This window comes from Ahaetulla prasina, chromosome 8, assembly GCF_028640845.1.
Source record: "Ahaetulla prasina isolate Xishuangbanna chromosome 8, ASM2864084v1, whole genome shotgun sequence".
Classification (NCBI taxonomy): Eukaryota; Metazoa; Chordata; class Lepidosauria; order Squamata; family Colubridae; genus Ahaetulla; species Ahaetulla prasina.
The window spans coordinates 29362619-29369076 of NC_080546.1; positions in this window are offsets into that span (position 1 = coordinate 29362619).

Genomic DNA, 6458 nt, shown 5'->3' on the forward strand with positions numbered 1-6458 from the left:
TGCTGACACTAATAAAAGACCTTTGATATATTTAATGCATATGAAATACGATAAAATGACACAGCAAATGTCACATTTTTTATTTTTTGTTTTTATTTATTTATTTTATTTGTCACAACAGTATATATAAGTATAAGCATGAAATAACTATACGAATTGGATACAATCAAAGGGAACATTAGGACAGGAACGGTAGGCACACTGGTGCTCTTATGCACGCCCCTTACAGACCTCTTAGGAATAGAATAGAATAGAATAGAATAGAATAGAATAGAATAGAATAGAATAGAATAGAATAGAATAGAATAGAATTTTTTATTGGCCAAGTGTGATTGGACACACAAAGAATTTGTCTTGGTGCATATGCTCTCAGTGTACATAAAAGAAAAGATACCTTCATCAAAAGACAACACTTACAGCACAAATGATGGTCAATATATCAATATAAATCATAAGGATTACCAGCAACAAAGTTACAGTCATACAGTCATAAGTGGAAAGAGATTGGTGATGGGAACGATTAATAGTAGTGTAGATTTAGTAAATAGTCTGACAGTGTTGAGGGAATTAGTTGTTTAGCAGAGTGATGGCCTTCGGGAAAAAACTGTTCTTGTGTCTAGTTGTTCTGGTGTGCAGTGCTCTATAGCGTCGTTTTGAGGGTAGGAGTTGAAACAGTTTATGTCCTGGATGTGAGGGATCTGTAAATATTTTCATGGCCCTCTTCTTGATTCGTGCAGTATACAGGTCCTCAATGGAAGGCAGGTTGGTAGCAATTATTTTTTCTGCAGTTCTAATTATCCTCTGAAGTCTGTGTCTTTCTTGTTGGGTTGCAGAACCGAACCAGACAGTTATAGAGGTGCAAATGACAGACTCAATAATTCCTCTGTAGAACTGAATCAGCAGCTCCTTGGGCAGTTTGAGCTTACTGAGTTGGCGCAGAAAGAACATTCTTTGTTGTCCTTTTTTGATGATGTTTTTGATGTTAGCTGTCCATTTTAGATCTTGCGATATGATAGAATCTAGAAATTTAAAGGTTTCTACTGTTGACATTGTGTTGTCTAGTATTGTGAGAGGTGGAAGTATGGAAGGGTTTCTCCTAAAGTCTATCACCATTTCTACGGTTTTGAGTGTATTCAGTTCCAGATTGTTTCGGTCGCATCATAAGGCTAGTCGTTCGACCTTTCGTCTATATACGGATTCGTCATTGTCTCGAATGAGACCAATCACTGTTGTGTCATCTGCGAACTTCAGTAGTTTAACAGATGGATCGTTGGAGATGCAGTCATTGCTATACAGAGAGAAGACAAGTGGGGAGAGCACACAGCCTTGGGGGGCCCCTGTGCTAATTGTACAGATATATGATTTGATCTTGCTTAGCTTCACCTGCTGCTTCCTGTTTGTTAGGAAGCTTGTGATTCACTTAAAAGTCTGTTCAGGTACTTGTAGCTGAAATGGTATTAATAAAACCGATTTTCAAACTGTTAAGAGAGGGGGATAGTAGAATATTTACATGATTTCATTTTGTTTTGAACATATCTGCAAGACAACCGATAGAACGACCAGTTCTGTTGCCGAGAGTAGAAAGAAACAATTCTGTTCCGGTACCTGTAGCTGGTTTAGCTTAGTTAGAAGAATGGAGTGAGGTCAATAGTAGATAGTCTTTGGTTAAAGATTTTCTCAATCTCATTTTCTCATTGTCTCAAGCTTTTTAATATTAAAGTTGTCTAACTGTTATTCCCTTCAGTTTTTCATCTATCAAGATGTGTGTGCAAGTCCTAAAGGAACTTGAAATTGTCCAGATACTTGGTAGAGCCAAAACTGAATAGCCGCATCTTATTCCCACTATCCTCCCTCCCTCCCTCCCTCCCTTCCTTTTCTGTAACTTTGGATCCCATAGCTAGAGGCACAGACCATGATTTTGTCCTATTGTATGGTTTATTATGATTAACGAAAGGGAAGTTTTTTTGAGTTTTTTTTTAAAAAATGACTGCCCTATTAGTTTTTTGAAATAAAATATATTTAAATTCAAGCCTTCTCTAGTTCACAATATACTTATTTGGAAGTAAGAGTCTCATGAATATGCCCTTGTTTATGAGGTTTCAAATCAGACTATAGACATTTTCTCACTGAGCAGTTCTGCATTCTACTTTCTTCCCATGCTTCTTGGAACTATTGTACAATACATCAGCATACACTATTAACCGGGATTAACAGGGATTTAAATAACAGGTTTGGCTGCATTCTGCCTTTTATAAATATTTCTGTGTCCAGAGTACTGAGATTTATATTTACACTAAACAACCTGTGCTCTGTTGGGCCATCTCTTCAGAAATATTTACTTAAACTGATCAATAGAATGACCACTGGAGGAGGGGAAGCTGTGGGAGTGGGAGCGATTTCAGACTTCCTGCTAGCTTTCCCACTGAAGTTGTGGGTGCGAAGTTTATAGGGAGAAATTCAGTAGGGAAACCTACTGGGAAAGTCACAGATTGCTCTAGTATGTTCTCCGCACCCATACTCTCTCCCTAAGGGGCTGCACTCACGTGGTCTGTTCCAGGGGGTGTGGAGCGCAATCCTTGTGGACCGAAACCCACTTCAGTAAATAGACTATTATGCCAAAGTAGGAGGAAATACATATTGATGATGACAACGGTCTTGGTCTCTGAATCTTAGCCCATCAATGCTAGAGAGGTATATTTTATGTCTACCAGGATTTTCTCAAAGTGTTCTGTACTGGATATCTTCCCCACCTGTCCCATTCTCTACCTCTAATTCTTCTTTGAAGCTGGACTATACTTTAATGAGGAAAGACTAATTACTTTACAATTAGATATAATCCCGGGACAAACTTTACATTTTCCTTGGTAGGCGAAAAAAGAAGAGAAAAGCAGCCACAGAAGAACAACTATCTGTAAACAGCTGATGTTAAACAGCTTTAGATGATGGATTAACTTTATATTTGCATATATCAAAGGTTTCTTACCAGTGCAAGTTTTTTTTAAAATGTTTATTTAGAACAGACTGTAAATCATTAATGATATATTTTATGGTTACACTTGAAACTATGGGCTAAACATGTTATCCTCAGTCCTTGAATGTATTTATTTCATTTATTTGCATCCCATCTTTATTACTTTTACAAACAACTCAGGCTAGCAAATATAACCAATGCAACTTCCCCCTCCTATTTTCCCCAGAATAGCAACCCTGTGAGGTGAGTTGGTCTGAGAAACAGTGACTGGTCTAAAGTCACCCAGCTGGCTAAGGTGGGACTTGAACCATGGTCTCATCCTTTTTAGCCTGATGCCTTAACCTCTAGATCAGGGGTCACCAACCTTTCAGACCTCAGGGACCACTAAATTCATAATTTTAAATCCCGCAGACCACTAATATGATCTGCCTAATGACCAGCTGGGTGGGCGTGGCCAACTCCTCGCTTCCCCGCCCGAGCTCCTTAGGGCCGCAACAGGAAGCAGTTGTTGGAGCTAAGCAGCCACTACAAGAAAGAGCTGGCAAAACAGCTCAGTTCAAATTGGATCTAACCAAGAAGGAGGCTCAGCAGAAGAACCTCACTGAGGACTATGAGCATAGGCTTTCCAACTAGAGGGAAGACCTGCGGGAGTGCAAGGCCGGGTACCGGCACCCGGAGGCTCAGCGGACTAAGATGGTCAGCCAGTTCCAGGCCATGATGCAGTCCCATTGGAACAAGGTCCTCCAGCTCTCCGCCACCAGTGGCGTTTCCCTCCAGCCTTCACCCAAAGCCCCACACCAGGAGGCTGAAGCAGACTCCAAGTCGGAATTTCTGCCCTCCTCCAACCCATACAAAAAGACCCCGAAGGGGGAAGACTCTCTGCAGCAACATAAAAGTTCATTGCATGTATCTGTCCCAGGGGCCGTAGTTAGAGGACCCCTGATTTAGTGCAATATTAAAAATGCAAATAATTTTTCTGTGGACCACTAAAATTTTCTCACGGACCACCAGATGGTGACTGCTGCTCTAGACCAGGGATCCCCAATCTCCGGCTTGCAGCCCACTACCAGGCTGTGGTCTGTTTGAAACCAGGCTGCTGGAGAAATGGGCAAGCTCGTGTGAGCAGAGGGTGCTTGAGCAGAAAGCACTTGTGCTAATGTGCAAAACTCCTCATACAAGTGGAGGATACTTGTACTCATACATGAAGTTCCATTTGAGCGAGCAGAGGACACACATGCATGTGCCTGCCATTCACATTGCCCCACCCCCCCGCATGTCAGGCCAGGCCGCCAAGCTGGAAAGGTTGGGGACTACTGCACTAGACTAAAAATATGTTGGCCTTACTTGTGCTTGCCCAATAGTCCAGTCCTATTCGGCCTTGATACACAGGGCAGCAAGTGATGTTGTCCATACAGTTTTAATATGGGGCAAGTTAAGGAAATTAGCAGGTATATCCTTCCTAGCTTCCAGAATATAAAAAACCAAACAAACTATCAGATGTGATATTTAACATGTGGGAGTGTACGGTTGGACAAACATAGGGAAATGACTGTGATGGAGGGTTTAGCTGTCTTTCAAATTGCCCAACTTATTTAATTGGTATTGCTTTCCTTCCCCAACTGGGGGAACAGTAACAAAAGCTTGTAATGTCCTACCATGAGAATGTGTCAGCTGGCAAAGCCCAGTTCTCCCTTTCAGTTTAAACTGAATTTAGGCATGAAACAAGAGCTTTCAGAGGAGTACTAAGCCTCTTTTTTAAAAAAAAGTGTGTGGGTGTTTGTTTGTGGGTATATAGGCTGTAGGCTATTAGTCTACAATTAGTCTGCTTTTTAAAAAATCTTTTGAAAATATATATTATGAAGTCCTTTATTTAATTCTTTTAAATATGGGCTTCTAGATTATGATTCTGAACAAGTAGGATTTTATGAGGCAGTTGCATACAATAGATTTTGTGTTGTATTCTAAGCAAAATGTTGGTGTTTACTGCAAAAATTGGCCTCTAGTATAAAGTAGTCTTTATATGCCCATTCAGTGATTTTATAGGCAGATTTGTGAGCAACATTTGGGGCTAGCATCTGCTTCTTTACAACAGATATTTAAGCATGAGTCAAGCATTTGCCTGGCAAAGGAATAAAAACATGATAAATTTGATTTATTAAGGTAAGACTGAAGTAATTAGTGAAGGATACCAGGGTGATAAGAGGTGCTGAATATGAATAGACCATTATTTGTATAAACAAGAATGGATCTTGGAGGTGGGTGAGGAATAAGTATTTAAGAAAAAAATATAGAGTGAAAGAGTTTATACAGAACTGATCACATGCTGGAAGAAATAAATAAAAAATCTGTACCTGAATGATAGTTATATCAAAAAATGGGATTGAAATGAATGCTCACTATGTTAGTGCCAAAGATTTTTTAAAAAAGGAGAAAAGGGAAGAATGATAAGACTGCAACATGTAATAAGATCCAGCTGTTCCAAGTGTAACATATTTAGGTATACACAACACAGCACTGCACTCTATTAAGATTAGGAATTAAACTAATACTTAAAATTAGATTTAAGATATTAAAAACCCCCATAAAATTATGATTACCAATGAATTCTGAAGTTAATTGTCTATCCTGGAGTAAACTAACAATATAAAAATAAATTGTACAGTAAAACCTAAAATATTAATAAGTTACAACCAAATTCAGGTACCACAAAAGGCTAACTGATGAAGAATGAAGTAGTTTATTTACATAAAGCAGAAGTCAAGTCATTTATGTATCTTCAGCTGCTTGGAAAATTTCAATTTATTATGCAGAGGAAAATAACGTTTCTCAGATCCACCTGCAACATGTAAAACGGAAGAAAAACGAGTCCTCTTTGACTTATCATTATAGAAAGAAAGGTTTAATAGGGAGTCCCAAAGGTGCTTTTTTCAAGAGGCAACTGCACTTTCTGGTTTTTCTTTGAAGACGTTTCGCTTCTCATCCAAGAAGCTTCTTCAGCTCTTCAGAAGAGAATCGAAAGATCTTCAAAAGAAAAATCAGAAAGTCCAGTTGCCTCTTGAAAAAAGCACCTTTGGGACAACCATGACCTGGATCAGGGGTCTCCAACCGTGGCAACTTTAAGACTTGTGGACTTCAACTCCCAGAACTTTGCTGGCTGAGGAATTCTGGGAGTTGAAGTCCACAAGTCTTAAAGTTGCCATGAGACCCCTGACCTGGATGACTGGGAATCTCCAGAGGTGTGAGAGGAGGGATTAAACCGAACCATCACCGTTAAGGTAGATTCAACTACCCATGAGAGATACTAGAGGGGTAGTAGTTGGGGCTGTGAGTTTCCTCGAGGACGAACCAAGCCTTAAAGCTGGCTGCAAATTGCACACTACACACTGAAAAAAAAATAATTGTTGTGAAGCGGAAACATGATCGCCGCTGGGCGGTGTCTTTTTACAGAAGGACTGGGATTGGTCAAGCGTTTGGCGCAGTTTGTTGA